Source organism: Chinchilla lanigera, unplaced genomic scaffold (genome assembly GCF_000276665.1).
Source record: "Chinchilla lanigera isolate Chin_1 unplaced genomic scaffold, ChiLan1.0 scaffold00072, whole genome shotgun sequence".
In the NCBI taxonomy this organism is placed as follows: domain Eukaryota; kingdom Metazoa; phylum Chordata; class Mammalia; order Rodentia; family Chinchillidae; genus Chinchilla; species Chinchilla lanigera.
Genome location: NW_004955473.1, coordinates 10,864,636 through 10,891,873, shown reverse-complemented (window position 1 = coordinate 10,891,873; position 27,238 = coordinate 10,864,636). Strand labels below are relative to the sequence as shown.

The 27,238-nt window shown below is 42.0% G+C and overlaps 1 protein-coding gene and 1 long non-coding RNA gene across 2 annotated transcripts in view; one reads left to right on the top strand and one right to left on the bottom strand.

Annotated features, from left to right (window-relative positions):
* Window positions 1–442: 442 nt before the first annotated feature.
* LOC106150346 lies at window positions 443–13,472 on the bottom strand. Its single transcript, XR_001237108.1, has 3 exons — window positions 13,383–13,472; window positions 10,697–10,928; window positions 443–640 (listed from the first exon to the last, which is right to left on the bottom strand). It is a non-coding gene; the product is annotated as an uncharacterized LOC106150346 (long non-coding RNA).
* Window positions 13,473–13,617: 145 nt separating this feature from the next.
* The window catches only part of Xiap (X-linked inhibitor of apoptosis, E3 ubiquitin protein ligase), a gene marked incomplete in the record, with an annotated part of 54,462 nt that continues 40,841 nt past the window's right edge, over window positions 13,618–27,238 (top strand). Inside the window, 1 exon segment of the mRNA XM_013523059.1 lies at window positions 13,618–13,709.

Genomic DNA, 27,238 nt, shown 5'->3' with positions numbered 1-27,238 from the left:
AATTTTATACTACATTATTTTATTTTATTTTATTTTATTGTACTTGTGCACCCATGTTTACAGCAGCAGTTTGTAACAGCTAAATCTTGGAAACAGCCCCAATGCTTATCACCAGATGAATGGATAAAGAAGATGTGGGTTTTCTATACAATGGAGTACTATTCTGCCATAAAAGGATAAACCTGAGGTGTTTCTACGTAAATTGATGCACCTTGAGACCATACTCTTAAGGGAAATAAATCGGACATACACATTCAAATATCACATGGTTTCTCTGGTGTGAGAAACCAAAAATATAAATAGGGACCAAAATGTATAATAGATATTGTGACATAGGAGGAAAATGTTTGTAAGGAGGTGGGCGATAGGAAAAGTAGGAAGAGAAATGGAAAACAAGAGACTAGAAGACAATATAGAAACAAAGTGTGGAGAAGCACTGTATATAATTTTTGGGGAAAAATCATTTCCTAATCAAATTGTGATTAGGGCTCATCTGAGGCCTAGCATCTTGCCGTGCAAGCCAGCTATGGTATGCGGAAACATAACTCTATGTACCTCTGGTCACACTTGAGGCCTCAATTGTCCTGTGATGCCGGGACACTCCAGGGCAAGATTACATCAGCTGAAGACTTCCTGGTTCCTTGAGAACCAAACAGTAAGAAAAAATGGGTTTCATTTGAGGGACAGGACAAACTCTGTACTATCCTGCTATCTCTTCTCACCTGCTATTGTAATTAGGTTTTGCACATCCCACCATCCTCATCTGAAATAATCTTCATCAGTTTAAGATCCTCATCAGCATAAAATCATGCAGTGCTCTGAGTCATCCCACACTCCCTCGGATTATTGTGCGCACCCAATAAATAGTGGCTGGCTCAGAGTGTCTTCGTCTTTGCCCATCCTGAGGCACTGACCTCACAGCCCCTCTGTCATGCATTACTAAATTTGTCTGTTTCTTATTTCGTCCTTTCCCCATACCCTTTATGCAGGCAGTTGGGGATCTTGGCCAGGTTCCCGATCACAAAGTTTTTGTAAATAAGGAGGGGAAGATGGGTTGAAAGGAGGGGAAGGAAAGGGGACTAAAAGAAGAATCACGTTATATCATGTACAAGTACAAATTCTCTATGATGAATGTGATCATTATGTATATCTAAAATGACATGAATGATGACAAAAGAAAAATGAATGATGGTTATCATATCATTACAGCATTTAGATGCCATTTACAATAATGATGGATTCAGTGTTTACACTGTTAGTCAGCTTCTTGTTGATAATACCAAACACCTGAGAAAAACAACATACATGGGGAAGGATTTATTTGGTCCATGATTTCAGAGGTTTTAGTTCATGTTAAGCTGGCTCCATTGCTATAGCCCAAGGCAAAGAAAACATCAATGAGGAAGGTTGTGGTGGAACAGAGCTGCTCACTTCCTAGCAAGCAGGAATGTAGCAGGGAAAGAGCCAGAGACGAAGGGGCTGGGGTCCGGATGTAGTCCCGAAGGTCATGCCCCGCTGACCCACACTCTCTTCAGCTATGCCCCACTTCCTAAATTTCCACCCTTTCTTAAGAATGCTACTGAAGCCGGGTGTGGTGGTGCACAGCTGTAATCCCAGCACTCAGGAGGCTGAGGCAGGAGGGTCCTTGCGTTCGAGGCCAGCCTGGGCTACAAAGTGAGCTCAAGGCCAGCCTGAACTGCATAGCGAGACCCTGTCTCAAAAAAAGACAAAAACAGAATGCCACTGGATGATGATCTCATCAATGTATTAATCCACTGACTAAATCAGAGCTCCCATGATCCAATCAACTTCAGAAGATCCACCTCTGAACATAGGAGAATTTGGAAAGATATTTTGGATCTAAGTCATAATATATACAAACATTTATAATAGATTGCAAATTACATATTTTGTTGCTTTCTTTTTTATCTTGTACTGGGGGTTGAAACCAAGGCACCATGCATGCTAAGCAAAAGCTGTACTTCATAATTACTTTAACTTATAATGCAAACACTTTTATGTCAAATTAAATATGTGCAAGAAGATTCATGACTTTTCAAAATTCTTTCAGATAGGAGAGCAAAAAGCATGAAAACATGAGTCTAAAGGATCAATCTTTTTTTTACAGTATAATAAAAATATATTCTTTTATATTTTCTTTAAGAATTCAAGGCCAGGCACAGAGCTCAGTGGCAGAACACTTGGCTGACTCAGCCTGTGTGTGGCCCTGGGTTTGGGTTTGATCCCCAACGCTGCAAAGGAAACATGGAAAAGTTTTGTTGTATACATTTATATGTCCAACAAACGTGAAGTTGATTTTGGAATAGAGTATCAACAAAAAATGTCTGCATGAAAATTTGATAGCATTTCTTTTAAAATTAAATTTATTTTATTAAATGACAGAAATACATGGTTCAAAGTTTTGATTTTTTTTTTGTCTTTTTGAGACAGGGTCTTGCTATGCGGTTCAGTCTGGCCTTGAGCTCACTTTGTAGCCCAGGCTGGTCTGGAACTCACCACGATCCTGCTGCCTCAGCCTCCCGAGCGCTGGGATTATAGGCGTGCCACCACGTATGGCTAATTTTTTTTTTTTTTGAGACAGGGTCTTGCTCTGCAGTTCAGGCTGACCTTGAAAACACTAGGAAGCCAAGGCCAGCCTCAAACTTGCAGTGAGCCCCCTGCCTCAGTATCCCCCCTGCCACAGTGCTGGCATTAGAGGTATGCGCGACCAAGCAGGGCTCCTTTTCTTTTTTACTGAATTACATATCTACAATGTTTTTAATTTTTATTTTTGGCACAAGGTCTCACAAAGCTGCCTTGGCTGAGCTAGAATTTGCACTCTTCCTCCTCACCTTCTCAGACTTCTGGAATTAAAGGCATGCACCACCATGCCTGAGTTCTAAGTGGTTTTAAAATTTTTAAACATTTATTTATTTATTGCAGGTTTGTCTGTTTTGTTTTGGTTCGGTTTTTTGGTTGTTTTTTTCTTTGTTTTTTGTTTTTTGTTTGTTTTTTTGAAAAAGGATCTCACTATATACTCCAGGCTGGCCTTGAACTTACATGTAGCTACAACTGACCTGGCACTTGAGATCTTCCTGTCTCTGTCCCCTGAGTGCACCACTACGATCTGCTATTTTTGTATTTTTATGGATGAGGTCTCACTGTGTTGCCTGCGTTGTTTATTTTTTGTTGTTGTTGTTGTTGTTTTCCGGTACCGGGAATCGAACTCACAACCTTGCGCTTGCCAGGCAGGCGCTATGCCGCTGAGCTAAATCCCCAGCCCCTTGTTGCCTGGGTTGGACTTGATTTCCTGGGTGTAAATATTCTCCTGCTTTAGTTCTCCAAGAGCCCAAACTATAAGCACTTATTTTTCTGCACTTATAATTATGTGTATTTTGAAGCATCATTTTTAAGATAGAAAAGAATACAGGGAGAGTGAAAAACACACATAATATCTCAGGGTGCAATATAAATTTAGGACACAGTTCCCCTTTAGTAGCACAGATCTATGGCATATATTAAATAGTCCTGTCAGTAATTTTGAACATCTAGATTTTTTGGTTACATCTGGGAGGTTTTTTTTGTTTTGTTTTGTTTTTGTCTTTTTGAGATAGGGTCTTGCTATGCAGTTCAGGCTGGCCTTGAGCTCACTTTGTAGCCCAGGCTGGTCTTAAACTCACAACAATCCTCCTGCCTCAGCCACCCGAGTACCACCACGCCCGGCTTGGGCAGGCTGCTTTAAATTTTGTGGCATCCTCCTGCCTTAGCCTCCCTAGTGCCAGGATTATAGGTGTACTCTACAACATCCAGCTTGTTACATCTGATTTGATTGTCACTACTTGTACCTTCTGTAGATTGTCTTTATTCTGTTGATTGCGCTGTTTTGTTTTGTTTTTTCGCTGTGCAGAAACTTTTTACTTTATCGTAATCCAATTTGCCCATTTTTGCTTTTGCTTACTGTGCTTTTGGAGTCTTGTCCAAAAAAATCCTTGCCAGTTTTAATAACCTAAGCATTTCCCCTATGTTTGTTCTACTATTTTCATAGTTTCAGATTTTACATTTAATCTACTCAGGGTTTTCATGGTTCCATATGAAATTTAGGATTATTTTTATAGTTCTGTCATGAATATCTTTTTTTTTAGATAAGGTCTTGTTACATATCCCAGACTAGACTTGAACTCACTGTGTACCCAGGCTGGCCTCAAACTCACGTCCTCCTGCTCCACCCTCCCGAGCAGTATATGCATGTACCACTGCACCCAGCTGTGTCATTGGAGTTTTGATAGGAATTTCACTGAATCTGTAGATCACTTAGTTAGTGTGAGTATTTTAATGATATCGACTCTTTCAATCCATGAACATGGGCTGTCTATCCCTTTTGTTTTATCGTCTTCAACTTCTTTAATCAGTGTTTTATAATTTTCATTGTAGAGATCTTTGACCTCTTCAGTTAAATTTATTCCTAGGTATATTACTTTTGTAGCTATTAAAAATGGGATTGCTTTTTTGATTTCTATTTCAGATAGTTTTCTTTTTGTATGTAGTCCTGTTACTGATTTTGTGTACTGACTTTATATCCTGCAACTCTGCTGAATTATTTTTCTTTTTTCAGTACTGGGGCTTGAACCAGAGGTGTTCTACCACTGAGTAACATCCCCAGCTATTCTCATTCCCCTCCTTCTTTCCCTTCCTCCTTCCTTCCTTCCCTCCCTCCCCCACCCCAGTAATGTGGACTGAAGCCTTTGCAATGAGCTACATCACCAATCGTTTTTATTTTTTATTTCAACCTTTTTCATTTTGGGGCCAGGTCTCACTAACTTGCTGAGTTGTCCAGGCTGGGTGCAAACTTGTGATCCTCCTGCCTTAGCCTCCCAGAGCACTGTTGTAACAGGTGTATGCCCAGTCTCAGCCCTTTTCTTTTTCATTTTGAAACAGGGTCTTGCTAAGATGTACAGGCTAGCCTTGAATTTATAATCGTCCTGCTTCAGTTTCCCAAGTAACTGGGATTACAGATGTGTGCTACTGTACCCAGCATGGTCTTTATTATTTTGAGGTACAATCCTTTTACACCTAATTTGTTCAGTCTTTATTATGAAGGGATGTTGAATTTTATCAAATGCCTTTTCTGCATCTGTTGAGATAATAATATGGCTTTTGTCCTTCATTCTGTTGATGTGGTATATCTCATTTATTGGTTTGCATGTTCAACCACCCTCACATCTCTTGCACAATTCTCATATTGAGGGGTAGGGCTAGGTCTGAAGTAGCAGGTCATTGGGGGTGTAAGTTGCTTCTGGTCCCCAGCTCCCAATTTTTCCCTCTGCAACCTGGCTACCACATTGTGAACAGCTTTCCTCTGCCGTGCCCTTCTGTCATGATTCTCTGCTTTGGAGCCAGTCAACAGTAGACAGAATCCATGGAAACTGGGAGCCAAACCTCTCCTCATTTAAGTTGCAAGTGCAGAGTATTTTGACCCAGCAATGGGCAAGTGACTAATACAATCTGACTGGTGTCTTTATAAGAACGGGAGAGTAAGACATAAAAAGAGACAGCAGAGACGCACATGCACAAAAATCATGACCGGGCATGGTGGCGCACACCTGTAATCCCAGCACTCAGGAGGCTGAGGCAGGAGGATCATTGCAAGTTCGAGGCCAGCCTGGGCTACAAAGTGAGCTCAAGGCCAGCCTTAACTGCATAGAGAGACCCTGTCTCAAAAAGACAAAAAAACAAGCAAACAAACAAAAATCATGTGAGGGTACAACAAAAAGGAGGCCATTTACAAACCAAGCAGAGAGGGTTAGAAGAAACTGAACTTTCACACATCTTGATCTTCGACTCCCAGCCTGCAGAACCATGACAAAACGAATTTCTATTTTTAAACCACTGAGTCTGGGATTTTGTCGTGACAGCCCAAATAGACTAGGACAGAAGCATTTGTCCTGGCCAAGAAGATCCCTCTAGAGCCTCAGCTCTCTGTCAGACTCTTTCCAGCCCCTCATCATCAAGAACCCACACCTCTATGACTTACTAGTTTTGAGTCCTTGGGCAACCTAACCTCTTGGTCTCCAGCGTTTTTTATCTGTACAAGAGGAATTACAAATGGCTTCCCTCACACGGTTGCAATGAGGTTTTTTTTTTTTTAATTTTAAAGAGAATAAAGCAAAACAAAAACAAAATCACAAAAAACAATAAAAACAATGCAGAATTTCAAAACAAGATGACAGAAAATTAACAATGGTTATTACATTGCATATTGTTATCTTCAAAGTAGTTGCTCAGATTACCAGATATAGGTATGCAAGATTGATAAAACAATTAAAGTTTTTTTTTGTTTTTCTCTGGTACCGGGAACCGAACTCACGACCTTGCACTTGCCAGGCAGGCGCTTTGCTGCTGAGCTAAATCCCCAGCCCCTAAAACAATTAAAGTTAACTGTTCCTTTCAATAAACCAATAGAAATTAGTAGCACAATTATAGTAGCTATCTTGTGTGTGTGTGTGTGTGTATACACACACACAAATATATATTATTTCCCTTCCTTCATTTCTTTCCCCCATCCCAGTTGTTCTTTCCTTTAGAAAAAAGATCCAATGAGGATGAAATGTCATCAGCTATTGTTATATTTGTCTTCATGATACTTGTTAAAGAACTGACTTTATTCAGGACCATCCTGACAAGCACAGGGACCCCTATATGATAGGATTTTGCAGTACTGAAAAGAGATTGGGTTCAACTCCAAGCACAGCAAGCAAAAGTGAGAATATACAGCCTGGCTACAGGAAAGGGAGGTCAATGGATGAAAAACTACTATGCATTTATATTAGACTATTTTTTTTTCCAGTACCAGGAATCGAACTCATGACCTCATGCTTACCAGGCAGGTGCTGTGCCGCTGAGCTAAATCCCCAGCCCCAAAACACTTGGTTAGATTTTTTGTTTTGTTTTGTTTTGTTTTCTGGTACCAGGAATCAAACTGACAACCTTGCGCTTGTCAGGAAGGCTCTGTGCCGCTGAGCTAAATCCCCAGCCCTAAACATTAATATCAAAACCAGGGGAAATCTTGCTAGGTAGACTCAATAGTATTCTTGCTTTATTTCATTTTATTCTATTTTCAGTACTGGGGATCAAATCCAGGGTCTTCACGCTGAGCCACATCCCCAGTTTTTATTCTTTTTGAGACTGGGTCTCACTAAGTCCTTAAATTTCCTAGGCTGGAATCCTCCTGCCTCAGTCTCCCAAGTGTTAGGATTACAGGCATGCAGCTCCCTGCCTAGCAACAGAATTCTCGCTGGAGGGAGGTCAGAGCAATGAGTAGGCGATGAGGAATCTGATCAGATATCAGATATTCAGGGTGGGTATTTTGATTGAACAAACATAATTCTTCCTAAAACTGGGCTAAATGGGCCTATAACAGAGCCAAAATTTGGAGCCTATCAGAAAGAAAACTCAGAGCAGCCTGATTTGGGTTTTGTCAAGGAGTCTATGTCACTATGGAATGCAATTAGCATAGTGCAAACATCATAAATATCCAGTAAAGTGTTAACAGCTGCTATACTCCAGCTGTAAAGCACTAACTGCTATTCCTCGTGTGCATTCCAGCAATTGCAAAGGTGTTGTTTTGTTTAACTTTTTAAAAATTTGAGACAGGGTCTTGCTACATAGCTCAATCTGGCTTTCAATGCACTGTATAGCCCAGGCTGGCCTCAAACTCATGGCAATCCTCTTGCTTCAGCCTTCTGAGTGCTGAGATTACAGCCATGCACCACCATGCCCAGCTTTGTTCCACTTCTATGCATTAGCACATGCTGGTTTGTCCGTTTAGAATGCTTTGCTCCCACTGCTTCATTCTGCAAACTCCTGGTTGCATTTCAAGACTGAAGTTTTTGGCCGGGCGTGGTGGTGCACGCCTGTAATCCCAGCACTCACGAGGCTGAGGCAGGAGGATCGCTGCGAGTTCCAGTCCAGCCTGGGCTACAAAGTGAGCTCAAGGCCAGCCTGGACTGCATAGCGAGACCCTGTCTCAAAAAGACAAAAAAAAAAAACCAAAAAACCAGACTACAGCCTTGGAGTGCCAGGAGGGTACTCGCCAGCATGCATGAGGCACCACACAAACACATACACACACAGCCCAAAGTCTTGCTGGAGACAGCTCTGATCTAGGTCCTGGACTGCTCCTCTGTGCTTCCAGAGTATCCTGCGTTTGTCTCCAGCAAGTGAGAATCCACTGCAGGGATTTAGGTAAAGGAGCGACCTAACTTGGCTTGAGTACCTGCTATATGCCAGGCACCCTTCTAGGCTCTGAATGAAAACAAAAATAAAAGGACAACTTAGGTCATAGGGCTACTGAAGGGATTATGAGAGATAAGCACTTCAGACTGCATGCTAACCCTTATTACCTGTATTCGGGACACTCTCTCAGACCTATTCAGGTCTTTGGCCTCTACAGCCTTCCTCTCTGAACACAAATCCCACTGCCATAACAGCCTCTCTCCTGGGCTTCAGCTCTCATAGCCTGCACCTCCTCCTCACTCCAGACACACAGTGACAGCTCCCTGGCCTTGACACTGCTGCTGTTGGGTTGTTTGCTTTTCTGCACACTGAGTAGGTTGGGTATTGCCATAGGAACAGATTAGTATATAGAAAGCCCAGATAGAATTTTCCATTAGCTTCAGACAAGGGCATGCTCTTCTGTCCCCACCCTAAACAGGCAACAAGTCTATTCTGTAGGACCTGGGCCATCTACAACAAAAGCAGAGCAAAGCAGGGCTAGCTGGAGATGCTACTTTTGTCAGCACCGGATAACGGCTTGCATTTTGTGAACACACAGAGAGGAGATTACAGCTGCAGTCTTTCTGGCAGCAAGGAGGTAGTGAGAGGGTTACTGATCCAGACACCCGAGTAAAAATCAGGAGACTGAGAGGCAGATGCTGTTGATAAAAGCCTTCGGATGGGAATGATCTTCACAAATGCTGTTTTCTGAATAATAAGTCAAGAACAATCCCCAGCAGGTATGAACCTCTTTCTGCCAGAAGGTACATCAAACCCATCCAGGGCTCAGAGGGCAAAACCTGGAAGTCAGGGTTCACCTCACCCCTTCACTCAAAGCAGCTCTGCATTTCATCTACTATATTTATTCGGGCTTTAACTTGTAACTACTTTCGCACGAAGGTTTCTAGGGCTAAACGTTTGCTGTTCCTTTCGGCACAGGACCACACATCTTACATTCCATAAAATCCCGCCGCTGTTGAGGTGTAGCGGCCACCCTCAAAATCCTGCTCTACTTATCTACGTCGCATGCCCTTTAATCCCCTGAGGATAGGTCCTCTTTCTGCCAAAGCTAAAGCCTCTGTTCAGGCTTGATCTCATCTCTTTCTCATTTCCTCTGAGTCTTTACACCATCCATTTTCCTTTCTCTTATATGGAAGCATATTAAATTGCCATTTGCAACATTTGTCATTGGTGGAACATTGGCTATTTCAAATGTTCCAGTGTAATACCTCTCAGTCTTTTTCTTCTCTATCTTTTCCTTCTCTTTAGTCAAAAACAATTACAAAATGTCTGTAGATTATGTTTTTCTAAGGTCACACCTATATGAATCCCTGCATATAAAATGTAAATATTGGTGGTGTGAGCGTGCATGTCTGTAATTTCAGCACTTAGGAGGCTGAGGCAGGAGGATTTCAAGTTTGAGCTCAGCCTTGATTACATAGGGAGTTTGAGGCCAGTTTAAGTTACATTGCAAGATCCTGTGTAAAAATAAATAAATAAAAATAAAAGCAAATAACTTAAAATTTTAATACAATCTAGACACCATCCCCCAGGTACGTTCACATCTCCCAACTGACAATTCACCTGTCAAGTATTTATGCAGGGTCTGGCATGTTCATGAAATGTTTATTGACTTGTTCAGCAAATATCCCCTGAGCACACATATGATGTCCAATACAATTTTAAGCATTTGGGATAGGTCAGTGAGCAAAACAAAGATTCTTATGGAGCTGATATCCTAGCAGGGGTAGGAGGGTAAAGAAACATAATATGTAACAGAACTACATTGCAGTTCTTTTAAAAAGTGATAGCTGGGCATGGTGGTGCACGCCAGTAATCCTAACACTCAGGAGGCTGAGGCAGGAGGATCATTGCAAGTTTGAGACCAGCCTGGGCTACAAAGTGAGCTCAAGGCCAACCTGAACTGCATGGTGAGACCCTGTCACAAAAAGATAGAAAGTGGTAGATGCCATAGTAGAGGGCAGTTATAGAGCAGTGAAAGAGAGAAAGGGAATAGTACGGGAAGCACTGTCATTTTATTTTGATCTATTTACTTCTTTTTAGTGCTGAGGATTGAACCCAGGGCCTCACGCATGCAAGGCAGGCACTCTATTACCAGCTACATTTCCAACCCTAGCAGTTGTAATTTCAAATATGGTGGCCACTGTTTGCTTTGGGGGCACCTGACAAGCAAAGACTTGAAGGAGGTGAAGGACAGGCCGCAGAAATATCAGGGAGCAGTGATCCAGGGAGAGCGAACAAAAACTGCAAAAGCACCAAGGCTGGGACGCTAAAGGAACAGTGCGGGGAACCGTGGGAAATGAGGACACACAGGTCTCAGGGAACAAGAATGCAAAGGATCTCCACTATAGTTATCTATTACAAACTGCCCTAAAACGTGGCTACTGAGAACAATAGTACTCACAGATCTGAACGGCTTGGCTGGATAATTCTGGCGCTGGGTCCCAAGAGGCAGCAGTTATCCAAAGGCTGGACCTGAAGAATCCCTTGCGGGGCGGCTTACTCGTGTGGATGGCCCCGGGGGTGCTGGCTGTTGGGGGAGCAGGGAGTGCGGAAGGAGGAGGGCTCAGGTGCTCTGCATGTGGGCCTCTTCAGGGCATGGTTGAGTACCCTCACGGCACGATGCCTGGTGTCCTCTGAGCAACCAATCCAAAGGAGAGCAAGGCAAAAAAAAAAGAAAAAAGAGCAAAGCAGACACTATAATGCCACTTGTGACCCTAGTTTTGTGGGTCACACCCCATCCTTTCCACCACATCCTCCCACCCCAGATAGTCCTGACTTTTCTCCAACTCCTGGACTCAAGAGATCCTCCCATCTCAGCCTCCCGAATACCTCGGACTAGGCACGCATCACCATTCCTGGCTCACTCCCACTGTGTTCTAGCAGTTACACAGGTTAGCACTGGTTTAATCCCGAAGAGATCCAAGGGTCTGACTAGCGAAAGATGAAGGTCACTGATGCCCAATATCATAAGCTTTGTCAGTCATTACAAATTTGCAGCTTTTGACTGAGAATTTAAACTCGTTGGTACAGGGTTTGGCTACTATGTACAAGGCTCTGGGTTCAATCTCCAGTACAACACACAAAGAAAATCTCAAATCTGTAGCTCTTTGAGTGAAATGGGGAGCCACAGAAGGGATCTGAGCAGAGAAAGAGGATAGGTATGGCTGCTTTGTGGGCAGACTGGAGCGGCGCAAGGACGTAATCTGGGAGACCAGTGAGGAGACAACTGCAGTCCAAGAGAAGGAAGGACTTGACAGAAGACTGGTGGAGTCCATGAGAATTAATGATATTCTGGACATATTCTGAAGATAGCAGTGATAGTATTTACCAATGCAGGAATGTGGGATACAAGAGAAAACAGAGTCTTGGAAAATTACAAAAATGACTGATGTAGATCTTGCTGTAAATCGCATTACAATATGGGAGAGCAAAATCACGTGCACAAGTAGTCATACTACACAGCAGAAAGTACTATGCTCTGTAACAAAGGACCAAATTTAAGTGCCAAGTAATGAAAAAATTCTGAAGATGGATGCTGGGGATGGTTGCACAACGAAGTGAAATGCAGTCAATGCCACTGAGGTGGACACCTAAAAATTGTTAAAATGATCAATGTTATGTGTATTTTGCCACAATAAAAAACGGTGCTATGGGCCGAGGATATACCTCAGCGGCACAGGCAACTGCCTGGCAAGTGCAAGGTCCTGAGTTCGATTTCCAGTACTAAAAAAAAAACAAAAACAGTGCTCTAAAAAATTCAAGGGCTGGATCTGGGGGTGTGGCTCTGTGGTGCAGCATTTGCCTAAGCAACTATCACCCTGGAGGTGGCATGTAGCTCGGCATTTAATTCAGATAGTCATGCACAGGCTAGACTAGGGAGAGTAGTCTGAGGATGGAGAAGTAAGTTAATTAAAAAGTAGGTGCCAGCTGTGGTGGCCCACGCCTCTAATCCCAGCACTCAGGAGGCTGAGGCAGGAGGATTGCTGTGAGTTCCAGGCCAGCCTGAGCCACATAGTGAGTTGAAGAGGAACCTGAATTACAGAGAGACCCTTTCTCAAAAAAAAAGTAAGTAAGTTAGCAGACTGGGTAATGGATAGACAGCTTCTACAACACAGATCAGTGGCATGACTTTGGGTGAGTCACCTAACCTGACTAAACCTCAGTTTCCTCATCTATAGGGGATAAAGGTAATCCTAGCTACTTGGGACTGAGGCAGAAGGATCACTTGAGTCTAGAAGTTTGAGAGCAGCGTAGGCAACACAGCAAGATCCTATCTCTAAAAAAGAGGGAAGGGTAATGAGTTATGCATTAAATAAGATGGCTGAAAATTTTAAATGAGATAAATATTTGCTTGCAATTACTTTACTGCAGTAAGTCAGATGTGAGATTCTGAGTTGGGACAATGAAGAGGATCAGAAGAGGGAATATCTTAGCAAAAGCTCAAGGAACAAAAAAGAAATTCTTGCCAGGTGTGGTGACACATGCCTGGGACCCCCAACACTCAGGAGGATGAGGCAGGAGGATCACCACGAGTTCAAGGACAGGCTGGGACACATAGTTTCAAAAAACTAAAAAGAAAAAGAGGAGGGGGAGGAGGGGGAGGAAGAGGAAAATTCTTTGCCCTCTTCTCTACAAATTCCCTTTTCGTGAAGGGCAGTTGGTGATAGCTATGATTTTCCCTTGGAATGAAATATTTAGCCAAGTTCCTGAAACAAAGATTCCTGTTGATGTGACACACTCTTGAAATAAATATGGTGTGTAATGAACATTTGATATACCAAGACTTCCTGCATTTTGTTTTGTACCTCCTCGCTTTATTAATTTTCCCCTCTCCCAATTTCAAACCCCATCCTATCTTTCTATTTCTTGTCATTCCTTTTTATCTTTCTTGCTTGGAAACAGATCCAATTAAAGTATCAGTTCCTTTATCAGCTGAGTGATACTGGGGACGATTACTCTCTCAAGGCCTCAGTTTCTTCTGTAAAATGGGTTTAGTCAGTCAGTGTTTACCTTACAGTATTGTCAAAACTACAACGAAGATCACGTGTTATGCCTAGCACAGTGCCTGATGTACAGAAAGAACCCACCATGTTCGTGCCCTTCTATTTCCCATGCTTGTACTTCTCTTCCTCCGCTCTTCAGCCGGATCCCAGCAGGTGAAAGTCGTGGGAAAAAACATCCTTGAGGCTCAAAGACGAAACGCTCGGGCTAGAGGCGGGGCCTGCGAGATGCCTACTGCGCATGTGCGCCCGTACCTTCGGGTTCTGGTTTCCAGCTGGGGGGGGTGCGTGGGGGAGGGGTGAAGGGGACTTCGTGTTTTTTCTGGCTACCCCCTTCCGGCTCTGCGAAGTGGCGGGACCTTGGCGGCGCCCCGAGCGGGCGCGGCGCGGAGCGGGGCGAGCCCGGCCTGGCGGGTGAGTTGGAAAATGGCGGAGGGGAAGAAGGAGGGGCTTGCTGGGCGGGAGGCTGACCTCGGCGGGGAGGTGGGAAGAAGGTCAGGGCCGGTGGCGTGGCCTGGGCCGCGGACGCGGAGGGCCTGCGCTCAGCGTCTCCGAGGCCCTGCGTGCGCGCGCTTCGGGCTTCCGGGCTCCGGGGTCCCTCGGGGGCCCGGCCGGAGGGCGGAGGCGGGTGAGGGACGCGGAGGGACTTCCGCTTCCTTCGGGGTCGGCCGGCGCTCGACGGAGTTGGTGTTTCCAAGTTGGGGCTCGGGCCGCCCCTCCTCCGGGACCCTCCCCCCGGGGCCGAGCGGATCGCCACTGGCTGCCGGGCCGGCTCGCCAGGCTTGGTGGGTACCGCTCCAGCGGGCTTCCCCTGCCTCCCCCCTTTTCCCTCTCCTCCTTCCCTTCCCCTCCCTTCTCCTCCCTTCCCCTCCCTTCTCCTCCCTTCCCCTCCCTTCCCCTCCCTTCTCCTCCCTTCTCCTCCCTTCCCCTCCCTTCTCCTCCCTTCTCCTCCCTTCCCCTCCCTTCTCCTCCCTTCTCCTCCCTTCCCCTCCCTTCCCCTCCCTTCCCCTCCCTTCCCCTCCTTTCTCCTCCTTTCCCCTCCCCTCCTCTCCCCTCCCCTCCCTTCCCCTCCTTTCTCCTCCTTCACCTCCCCTCCCTTCCCCTCCTTTCTCCTCCTTCTCCTCCCCTCCCTTCCCCTCCTTTCCCTTCCCCTCCCTTCCCTTCCCCTTCCCTCCTTCCCTCCCTTCCCTTCGCCTCCTCGCTCCTCCCCTCCCCTCCGCTCCCCTCCCCCTCCTCTTCCCCTCCCCCTCCTCAGGCCGGTGCTGCTGGGGAGGGCGAGCGGGCCGCGCCCGGGACCGGGAGGGGGCGGGAATTACCCGACTGGTGCTCTGTGCCCAGGTTCCAGGGACAGCTAAAGGAAGGCGTGGGTGGGCGGGTGGCTTCCAGCCCTCAGGTCTGCCTCCCTGAACCCAGTGTCACCAAAGGTAAATTGAGTCCAAAACTTTTTTTTTTAAATGAGCACAGGAACCCCTAGGCCTGAGCGCACCCTCTGCTGCCTTTGGTGTGTATGGAGCAGGGTGGTATGTGTCTGGCGAGGGCACGCGAAACCGAAAGAATCTGGGCTAAAGATCTTCCGGAAGAGGAAATTAATAATTCTTTCCAACGTTTGCTACCCTGGTAGGCGCTTCCCCGCAGCATAGTCCATAAGACAAAATCTCCACTTGATTTTCAGTTTCATTATTTTAATATATAATTAACCTAAAATATTTTGGAGGATGAGTATTGGTTACTGCTGTAACTGAGCAATAGCTCTTCTGCACCTTCCAACTCCCAGACGCCCAAAATGTCAGTCAAAGCGTTGTAAAAACCTATCGGGTTTTAATAATCTACTACTTTACCTTCAAATATTATGTCACTAGTGCCGTTACAGCTTTACCTGGATAGTTATTTACTCATAGAAATTTACTCTTTTTAGGACTGGAGGTTGTAATGGTGTTTCTGCCCCCCACCCCACTCTCTTGTTTGTTTAATAACATTCGTTACAGCCAGTTCAAGAGAACACCGTTACAGACGGCCATCTTTGAATTATAACATTTTAGAGTTGTAAAGCATCTTAGCCCAACCCTTTTGTTTTACAAAGCAGAAACCAAGACTCAGGATTTCATGGCTTGCCTAAGCCGACTAGAGTCAGTCAGAACCAAGCTTGCCTGGCTCTTTGGCCACCACTGCTATGCTGCTGCTTCACATAGCCTCCAAGCATGAAAATTAAATATTCGATTCAACATTTGTGAAAAGTATACTACCCTTGTGTCAGTGGCTATTCCATTTTCCGTGTATTTAACATGCATGTGAAGCCGGTGCTTGAGATTCCCCCCACCACCATTTAAGAAATGAAAACAGTTTCAGTTGAGAAAATTTATATGCACAGACACATACACATGTGTACTTGTATTGCCCCAAATCATTTCTTGAAAAATACATAGGGAAAAATGTTAGCAGTGGTTACTCATGGAGCAGAGGGATGGGAGTCTATTTCACGCTTCACACATGACCTAATGTATGTTTGAATTTCCTACCGTAAATAAGTACTGATTTTATAATGAAAAACGAGTTTTAAAGCTCACACATGTGTATCAGCGTAAGTAAATACCACTGGTATGTACATATGTTTATATGCATATACACTGTAACTGATTTGCACTGTAAAATCGAGTTGGTTTTGTCAGCTTGGCTGACAAAGCAGGTTTCATTATTGTATGCTTATATTTCTGCTTTGGTTTTCTCTTGTTCTTTGTTATAAGGTGGCAAATATATTAGACGTCACATATTACAAAATATGCTGAGCTTGATTATCAAATAATGTAGCAAACTATTCAAACTTTTCAGAATATCAAATTTGACACAGTGCAAGAAATCTGAATTACAGAATCTTTGTGGATAAGAATTATTTTTTAAAAAAGTTAAGGGGCTGCAGATGTAGCATAGTGATTACCTTGTATGCAGAAAGCCCTGGGTTTGATCCTCCTAACAGAAAACAAAACAGAAAAACTGGAAAGATCTTGAGCGATTAGAAGTTCAATTCTCTTGTTTTTACAAATAGATTAAGAATTAAAGAGAAAAAAGTGTAGTTGGGCATGGTGGTGTATGTGCACGCTGGAAGGCTGAGACAACAGGATGGAAAGTTCTAGCACAGGCTGGGCTATTTAGGGACTTCACCAGAACCTGTGTCAAAAAAAAAACAAAACAAAACAAAACAAAAAACAACAAAGCTGGGGATGTAGCTCAGTGGGGCAGGGGCTCTGGGTTCAATCCCTATATTCCACCAAAAAAATTGTCCAGAGTTACATATCTGGTTATCAGCACAGTTTGGACTAGGGTGCAGGTTCTAGTCTAGTGTCCTTTGTATTATACCTATAAATTTATTGCTTTCTGATGTATTTAATGATTCTAACTAGGGTAACAAAGTAATGCTGACTAAAAGGATATAAGGCCTGCTTTGTAGACAAGAACTACTGTAATTTATGTACCAGTTTACAGAGTACTTGAGATATTTTAACATAAATGTAATCTTCCACTTACATGTTGTTGTAAACACTAATTTGTTTTATATTAAATAGCTGCAGACCCCACTGTAAAATAATAACTCACTGCTTCTGTTGGCCTTTTCTATTTTTGAGACTGGGGCTGGCTGTATAGCCCAGGCTGTCCTTATAACTTGTGATTCTCCTGCCTCTGCCTCCCAAATGCTGGGATTACAGGCCTATGCCACTGTACCCGGGTTCTTTGGTTTAATGTTTCTGGTAGCTAGTGCTAGGAGGGGAGGAGCTATGGTTTATCAGATAGACATTTATTGAGAACCTACTATGTGCCAGGTGTTGCACTTTGTGATAGGATTCCAAAGATGAATGTGGTAAAATAATGTGCTTATTTTGAGGGTGGGAGATTCTTATGATCTGTCAATTCTTAAAAGTTATGTCTGTGGGGTAAACTAATAGTAGCGTTATGAAATGCAGTCTGTTCATACCGTTTAAGGTCATTATGTGAGTAGATTTGATGAGATAATGGTAAAATAATTATATAGATTATTTTTAAAAATTAATAAATTGAATTTTAAAAATACCATGTTATGGTGGAAAGTGCTCTGGATTGGATGCCATGTGATACGGGTTTTTGTCTTCACTCTCTCCAGTTAGCTGTAGAATTGTGCCTCTCAGTGCCTCCTTACTTGTTTTTCTTTTTCACAATGTGTTTGATGTTTGTTCTATTTAATTCAAAACACAAAAGCAGTATTTTGAATATTTTAAGATATGCACCTTATAGAAAATTCATGAAAATTTTGAATCAGATCAAGAATTAGGATCGTATTATATAGATTATTTTAATTCTCTTTCCCATTCAGCGTTGTGTGGTAAATATTTCTTATGTCATGTTATAGAGTCTTTCAAAATATAGCTTTTAATTGTCCTACATATTTTTCTGTGCCTCAGTTTCTTCATCTCTAAAATAACAGGTTTGGGTTACCTGATAATAAAGATTCAAAATCTGCTGTCTTTAATTAATTATCTTAGTTTTTTAAGGGAGGGCACAGGGTCTCGCTATGTAGTTTAGGCTGGCCTTGAACTCACGGTGCAGCCCAGGCTAGCCTCAAATTTGTGGCAATCCTCCTGCCTCAGCCTCCTGAGTGCTGGGCATACAGGTATGTGCCATCACATCCGGCCTTAGATGTTTTTAAAAAAATTAATTGTTTTTGAGACAGGAACTCGATGTGTAATCCAAGCTGGCCTTGCACTTAGCTATGTAGCTCAGGCCGGCCTCAAACTCATGTGATGCTCCTGCCTCAGCCTCCTGGTGCTGGAATTATAGGCATGCACCGTCATGCCCAGCCTTAGATTTTACTTTTAATAGTGCTTTTACATAAGCCAGATCTGGCAGCTCATACCTGTATTGCCAGCTACTCAGGAGGCTGAGGCAGGTGAATCAAGAATTGGAGGCAAACCTAGAGAACATAGACCCCATCGCTGAAAACAGAAAAATTACTAAGTCTATTAAATACCTCTCTTTTTGAGACAAGGTCTCCCTATGTAGTTCAGACTTGCTTTGACCTCATTATGTAGCCCAGGCAGACCTCCAGCTCTCGGTGATCCTCCTGCCCCAGCCTCCAACGTGCTAGGATTACAGGTGTGTGCACCAACATGCCCCGTTGGAGTAAACATCTCAAAGGAACAAGAAATTAAGAAGAGGGGAGAGAGCTCAGTATGGTGGCTGATGCCTGTAATCCCAGCACTCCAGAGGCTGAGACAGGAGGATTGCCAGGTGTTTGAAGCCAGTTGAGGCTACCTAGTCAATTCAAGGCTAGCCTGAACTACAAAGACCCTGATTCAAAAAATAAATAAAGAAGAAGAAAAAGAGAGCAGAAGGTAGGGGAAAGGAAGTAAAAGGGATCAAGATGTGATATGTATATGTTGTTATTCGCCACAGTGAATGTGTTTATTATGTATTGCAAATATACCGATAAAAAAAATTAAAGTGGATGTACAAACCTTAATAATTTGTGGTTTGTACTTTTATTTATTTTTAAATTTCACATGCTGAGCATTAAGTTGCAGAAGTAGGATCAAAGACCAATGTATTGGTGGTGGGCAGCATATAATATAAGCAGTACATGGTTAAAACAATTACTGACCAAATGCCTCTGGTTGTACAAAGAAATTTTTTGGGTCAAAAGGAAAAGTTAACATTTATAACACCTTCTGGGTGATTCAAAAGAAAGCTCTTTCTAAATTCTGAGAAATTAAAGCAGGTGTTGATCATGGTGTTTAAAACCAGAATTTGAGGCCAAGTGTATTCATTGTATTTTTTTCTGCTGTGATATATTAGATAATAGTGGATTGTCTGTTGTGTAATAAAAGTATGTTGTATCTATTTTGCAGGACTTGACATAGATTTTTTTATTATTTTTAAATTACCATATGGTTGTATATCTGTATTAGATGCATTTTAGGATTTGGTTAGGATTTGGTGTATAATCTTTGTTAAGGATACATGTGATCCACCTTCTCGTGATCTGCTTTTGTAATGTATTTGCAAGGATATGAGTCATTGTGAAAAGGGAGGTTTACCTCTACAGACTGAGACTAGTTTGAATTCAGATGGTCAGAGGTCAAACTGAGTGAGTCAGGGCTGATAGCTTTCTTCCTTTCTTTCTTTTTTTTTTTGTAGTGCTAGTCCTTCATACCAAGCTACATTCCCAGCCCATTTTTACCTGTTTTCTTCTTTTGGTACAGGAGATGGAATCCAGAGGCACTCTACCACTGAGCTATATTCCCTAACCTTTTTAAATTTTAACTTAGCCAGGGTCTGGCTAAATTGCCCAGGTGATCCTCCTGCCTCAGCCTCCCCACCAGCTGGGATCACAGACTTACAAAATCCAGTCTAGCTAAGGCTGATTTGGTTGTTTTTGGCGGAGGGTGGGGGCGGTTCATACCAGGAGTTGAACTCAGAACCTCATGCTTGCCAGGCAGGCGCTGTGCCACTGAGCTACATCCCCAGCCCTGGGCTGATTTGTTTGAGGTTTGGTGTTTTTCTTTTTTCTTTCTTTTTCTTTTTTGTTTTTTCTAAGACAGGATCTCACTATGTAGTACAGGCTGGCTTTGAGCTCCCTTATGTAGCCCAGGCTGGCCGCAAACTCACAATGATCCTCCTGCCTCAGCCTCCCAAGTGCTGGGATTACAGGTGAGCACCACCACGCCTGGCTGGGTTTTGGTGTCTGTCTGTCTGTCTGTCTGTCTTTCTTTCATTCTTTCCAGGAATAAAGGGTCTCACTATGTACCCCCAGTCCTTCTGCCTCAACCTTGTGCCTGCTAAGGCTTTTTAAAAAACTAATTATCTTTCTTTTGGTACTGGGGATTGAAGTCAGGGCATTGCACTTGCCAGGCAGGCACTGTGCCACTGAGCTATATCCCCGGCCCCTAAAAAACTAATTATAAGGCTTTTTTTTTTTAACAGAGTAAAGCCAATGCTTCTGTACATTCCTCATTGTCTGTAAATACTTACATATGATTTGAACTTGTATACTTATTTCTACAGTCATTTCATTGATGTCAAGCCACAGACTTTTCACTATATATTGCTGTGTGATTTCCTTTTATGGCTCTAGCTAGGTTTTTTTTGAGCCTGAAAAGGGTAGAAAGCCTAACATTTTCTGCTACCTCACTGGACTACCCCTTCTGCCAGTAATCCTTAGTAATTTCCTTAGAACTATGCCTTTCATAATCACTGGGCTTGATTTTTTTAACTGTTATTTACTGGCCTCATCATCTTTGATGAGTAACAACTAGTCGGAACTATGGTTTTCTCAAATTTCACATGAGGACTATGATAGGTTGTGTAGGTTAAATTAGATACCACATATGAAAACATTCTAATTTATAAAAATATTACAAGTTTTAGTTATTATCAAAGGTAATATGGTGAAAGAAAAGAGGATGGATTGTAGAAACACACAAGTCCATACTTAAAAGTTTGTAAATTTTTAATATCATTTCAGCATACTTAGTAGATTAGAAAGAATATTTGCATGTGGTTAAATACTTAGCTGCAATGTGGGACTAAAGAAAATGGAAAATTTGTAGATAATGGTTGGTATTCCTCGACATTATGCTGTAATACTTTAATTTGGTTTGTAGTTACTTATTGCAGTACAGTTTACTCTTTTTTTTTTTTTTGCTTTTATTTTTTATTTATTTTTTTGAGATAAGGTTATGTTATATACTCAGGCTGGCTTCAAACTCCCAGTCCTCCTGCTTCAGCCTCCTAAGTTGCTAGGTTTACAGATGTGTGCTACCATGCCTGAGTACTTGTTCTTTTTGTGTGTGTGCTACTAGAGATTTGAGCCTAGGGCTTTTACACTGAGCTATCTCCCTAGCTCTTTTGATTTTTCTTTTAAAGACAAGGTTTCTATAAGGTACAGAGTTACTCAGGTTGGGCCAAAACTTGCGATCCTCCTGCCTTGGTCTTCCAGTGCCAGCATTACAAGCATGCACCACCACACCTGGGTGTTTGTTCACTTTTAATATTCAGAACCAAATGGTCAAACCTACTAAATATTTGAATATAGACAGCGCAGTTGCTTTCAGGTAGAGCTAAATATTTTTACTGAGGAAAAAGAAAAGTGTAGGCTCTTATCAAGAACTTGTTTCACCACTTGATTGAGATCCGAACATAATCATGGAAAAGTATACTTTATTCTAGGTCGGGGGTGGTGAACCTATGGGACATGTGCTGCAGCAGGCTGTTTGTACTGTTGAAAGCTCTGTTACTGTGCTTTTCTTTTAATGTATGAATCGTTTTTTCTAAACCAAAACCTCAATGTTCAGGTTTAATTGCAATACTGGCACTTTATAATAAGTCAGTGGGTTTTGGGTTGCACTTTGGGCACTCAGTCTCTCAAAAGGTTCGGCACGAGCTGGGGCTATAGTTCAGCGGCACAAGCTCCTGCCTGGCAAGTGCAAGATCCTGAGTTCAATTCCTGGTACCAAAAAAATAAAATAAAAGGTTCAGCATCATTGTTGAAGGGTCTGTTGGTGTAGTTCAATCTAGAGTGTTTGCCTAGCATGTGTGAGGTTCTTATTTAACCCCCGGCCCTGAAAAAAAGAAAGAGGAGGAGTACTTCATTCTGAGAAAGCTCTAGGGTAGATATTATCACTTACCTAGTCATCCATTAAAAGAACCTCAGTGTGGCATTTGTGGAGACATCAAAGTATAGTACTGCATCCTAATCACTATGACAGAGTGAGTCACCTGGTTAAAGATGAAAACAGTGAGTTCCAGTTCTATGCCACTAATCAGTTCTATGATCCTAGTCAAATCTTTAGCTTCTTTATGCTTTAATTTCTTTATCTGTACAAGAAAAGAGTGATTTCTACTGTCCTATTCAACAGAGTTATTTTGAACAATTCTTGCTTGTATCTACAAAATGTTTTCACTTTTCAATAAACTTGATTCTGAGCTAGCTATCCCTTTTGTAAAAATTGTTAGAGAAGTTTTAGGCCAAAGAATAGGGAGACTCCTTTCTTAGTACCAGGCCCCAAAGCCACTGATTATTTTTTAAGACAGTGAATAAACAGTTCAGTACCCCAGAGATAGATACCACTCAGAATTATTATCAATAAGTCCTTGTATTTTTTTTTAATTTTTTGCCTTTTTGACACAGGGTATCACTATGCAGTTCAGGCTGGCCTTGAGCTCACTTTGCAGCCCAGGCTGGCCTCAAACTTGCAACGATTCTCCTGCCTCAGCCTCCCAAGTGCTGGGATTACAGGCATGCACCACCACGCCTGGTTTAAGTCCTTTTATTTTCAAGTCAAATTAAAAATAAGTAGCAATGATATATTAACTGTGTTTCTCAGAGCTCTCTCCTACTGAGTTACTGTTATATAATTCGTGGACCCACAAGTATTTTGTTTTTTGCCAGATACCATGGAGGTGACCTGATTACTGCTTTCATCTCTGGGGCTTCACCCATATCCTCTTCCTTTTTAAACTTGATGCTCAATAACACTGAGATTGATTTACAATTTCTCCTTGCTACACATTTTGATCGTAAAATACAGTGAATATTAATTTTTTACAATTTTGTTACAGTAAAAAACACATTGCTATAATTGCCCTCAACATATTCCCCACCTTTCTATGAACACACATCCCACATTCTTAGCACATTCTGAAGCAGTTTGGGAAGTCCTCTTTCTTGAATGTCTTTACTTGTGGTACCATGATGTCCTGAATTGATTCAAAACCTTTACCTTTCATGGTCATTTGCTTTTGGGAAAGAGCTAGAAGTCACATGGTGCCAGATCCAGTGAATAAATTGGATGAAGATGCTGTAATTTTTTTTTTTCTGTACTGGAGTTTGAACACAGGGCCTTCACACTGAGCTATAACCCTAGCCCCTTTCTCTTAGTTTTGATTTTTAGACAGGATCTTGCAAAGTTGCCCAGATAGAACTCAAACTTGCAATCCTCTTGTCTCAGCCTCCCAAGTACTAGAAATACAGGTGTGTACCACCATGTCTGGTTAAGATGTGGTAATGTTTTACAAGCCTGCCTTTCCATTGGATGACAGTTTGCAGCAATATTCACTGTATTTTTTTTTAATCACACTTTGTAAAGATACACACAACGGCTTCCAGAACTGCTTCAGAAAGTGACAGGTGTGTTTGAACTAGGATGATCAATGGCAATATGTCCTTTTGTTTTTTGTTTGGTCTTTTTTTTTTAAGACAAGATCTTGCTATGTAATTCAGGCTGGCCTTGAACTCATTATGTAGCACAGGCTGGCCTCAAATTCACACACAGTGATCCTCCTGCCTCAGTCTCTCTAGTGCTGGGATTTCAGGCATGAGCCACCACACCTGGCCTGGCAATGTGGTTTTTTTTTGTTTGTTTTTGGCAATGTGTTTTTTACAGTAATATTTTTTAAAAGATATTATTCACTGAATATTTTGCTCATGCCTCATATACAGAGAAGAGTTGCTTAGAGGCAATTATTTCAGTAGCAAACTGGCAGACTTCTCAGGATAGTCAAAGGATGAATAAAAGAACGACTGGGCGTGGTGGTATATACCTATAAGCCTAGCTTCTGGTAAACTGAAGCAGGAAGATTGAAATTTTGAGGCCAGCCTAGGCAGTTTTGCAAGATCGTCTCAAAATAAATTTTAAAAAGGCTGAGGTTGCAGTTCAGTGATAGAACACTTGTCTAGCATATGTGAAGTCCCAGTACTGTAGAAACAAGAAACAAAAAAAAAAAACCCACCAAAGAACAGATCCTTTCCTTTCCTGGTTGTAAGTTACGAAAATTATCTTCTGTCAATGAAAGGCTGAAAAGTTTTAGTACCAGGTCCTGATATTCAGAATTTACTAGGTTAATAAATTCACAGATAAATAGGAAGTATTATGATATGGCATATTGTCAGATACTACCTGCAATGTGGTCAGTAGGATTGTACAAGCATCCCCTGACTAATAAAGAGTTTAACTGATTATTTCTTTTGATTAGAATCTAATATACTTGCTGGATAATTTTTTTTTTTTTTTTTTTTTTTTTTTTTGGTTCTGGGTGTTGAACTTAGGATGTTGCACTTGGCAGGCAGGTGCTTGTGCCACTATATCCCCAACCCCTAAAATTTTATAAATTAAGAAAAGCACAAAGAAAAAAAAATCAGTTGTCCCAGTGCCCAGAGATAACCCAGTAAAATTTTTAATGTTCCATTTAGCTTAAGTCTTTATGTGTCTGGTTTTTTTTTTTCAGTGCTTAGAATTGTATCCGAGGCCTTACACATGCTAATGATTGCTCTTACTTTTTTGTGTGTATGTGTGTTTTTGAGACGGTCTCACTATGCACTTCAGGCTGGCCTTGAGCTCACCTTGTAGCCCAGACTGGTGTCAAACTCACAACGATGCTCCTGCCTCAGCCTCCCGAATGCTGGGATTACAGGTGTGCACCACCACCCCTGGCTTCTAACAGTTTTTAATCTTCTGTTCTTCTGTTGAATTTCTGGAATCCTGATTATTATATTGCTTAGTGTAGATTTTTTTTTTTTTTGGATCATGGCTAATTGGAATATGCCTCACTTATCTGTATGTCAAATTCTTTTTCCATGGTTGGGAAATTTTCTGCCATTACTTCTGTAAACAGTTTTTATGTCCTTAGTGCTATCGCCTGCCTTTTCATTGACTCTGATCAATCTTAAGTTATTCTTCTTTGGATCATGTAGCAGCTCGTGTATTGTTTTGGGGTTTCTTGCTATTTTTAAGAAATCTTTCTTTTCATGTTTGCTAACTGTAATCCTGTCTTCTGTATCTGAGATTTGCTTTTACTTTTGCTCATTCTGCTGTGTATACTTTCAGTGGAAGTTGTAATCTCCTAGACCTCTGATTCAATCTGTTCTATGGATTCTGTTTCTGTCCTATGTTTTGACTTTATAGTTTTCATCATTTTCCTAAGCTCCTCTGTTTTTTATCTGTATCTGTTATAGAGTAGCTAACCATGTCTTTCTTTATGGTCACAATGTCTGTAGTTATCTGAGAAATTATTTCTGATTTTGTTTTTTCTAGAGCCTCATTCATCTCTTTCCTTACTTTCATTGTTACCACTTCAGAGAGTCCAGGTGGGTGGCTTTCAAACTGTTCCACCTCATTGCCCCCTGAGTTTGCCTTTGGAGAGCTGGAAGTGTGGGTTTCTGTTTTTCTTTTTAGTTCAATTCCTGCTGTCTTAGTTTTCTCTCATTGCTGAGACAAAAATACCAGACACCCAAAATTAAGGAAGGAAGGTTTATTTAGTTCACAGCTTGTGGCGGTTTTAGTCCATAATCAGCTAGTTCCAAGCCAGGATGGCGTTGAACAGGGGCAACACTTCAAGGTAGCAGAAGATAGCAAAAGCAGCAAGAGCAAAAAGGAGGAAAGTAAGCCTCTTTTCCACCCTTATATCATAAGCAAGATACCACCCGCTAGGGCAGGTATAGCACTCACATAGTCTCCATGCCCTCCTCTTGCACAGGATGAAGACATTTACAAAGTAAGGACCCTGGCTCACTGCTGAATCTCTTAGTTAACCTTCTAAACTTCTCAAGTTGACACAGTGAACATCCTAGAGTGGTGAGGGCATGTCCTTCTCACCCCAAGATGCAGAACTGCTGAGTTATTTATGAACCATAGCACCTGCATTGATGATTATAAATTGTTTATGGTAGCTCGCTTTATTTCTAGTATTTATTTATTTATTTATTGTGTGTTTTTAAGACAGGCTTTCACTATATAGTTCAGGCTGGCCTTGATCTCCCTTTGTATCCCAGGCCTCATACTCACAGTGATCCTGCTGTATCAGCCTGCCTATTGCTAGTATTTAGAACTCTTAGGAAATGACTACTTCGCAAAGGTGTCTTCCAGGTATAGCTGGCTTTTCAAAGGGTTTTGACTTTTTTTTTTTTTTTTTTTTGTCTTTTTGAGACAGGATCTTGCTGTGCAGTTCGGCTGGCCTTGAGCTCACTTTGTAGCCCAGGGTGGTCTTGAACTTGCAACGATTCTCCTGCTTCAGCCTCCTGAGTGCTGGGATTACAGGCATGCACCACCACGCCTGGCTGTCAAAGGGTTTTGAGTCTGTTGTAAAATTCTGTCTCTTCAACTTATCGCAGATCAGAAGTTGCTGCCTGTTTGGTCTAGTCTCTGGTTGTTTGTCACTGCCTTATAGTATTCTTTATGACCTTTAGACAATCTCAGTCTTGGCATACCAGAAAGATCAGCTGATTAGAACATTTATGTCACCTTAGGTAAAGCATTACAGTCAGCAGTAAAAATAGCATCAAACACAGCCATGAATGTGCAACTCTGGTAAGTATTAATTTGCCACCTTTAACAGTATGAACTGTATTTGTAGTTGTATAACAAAATAAAAAACAAATCAGAAAATTTTATGCAGTAAACATGCCCTCAGTATGGTGATTTTAACCTCAGAAGAGAAACTTTAAAATGAGTTAGGGGAAAAAATAGAGAAATAGAAGAAGAAGAAGAAGAAGAGATAGAACCTTTGCTGGAGGGCAAATGAAGATTATGTAAACTTCTGGAAACTGGTGAAGAAGACAGGAGTGAAAGCACAAAAAAGTAACAAAAAAAACTACAACAAGAAAATTAGAAACAGTGTTCACACTCATATAAAATCAATAATAATCAAGGAAAAAGAAAAAGCCAAAACAAGGAAAGACAAAAAATAAAATTAAAAAAGGCCAGTTCAAGGCATGTCTCTGTAACACTGGTAGACAAATGGGCATATGGAGTCCAGATCATGTTGATTAATCCTAGAATGCCTGCATCTATAGTTCCACTGAAATTCCAGCTGGTTTCTGGCTGTGATGGTGGAACCTGATTTGTGCAGTCTGCAATATTCACAGTGCCTGCTGACTTGAACTTGCCTCCCTGCTAGCTTGAACTCCACTGCTTGACCTCCTGCCA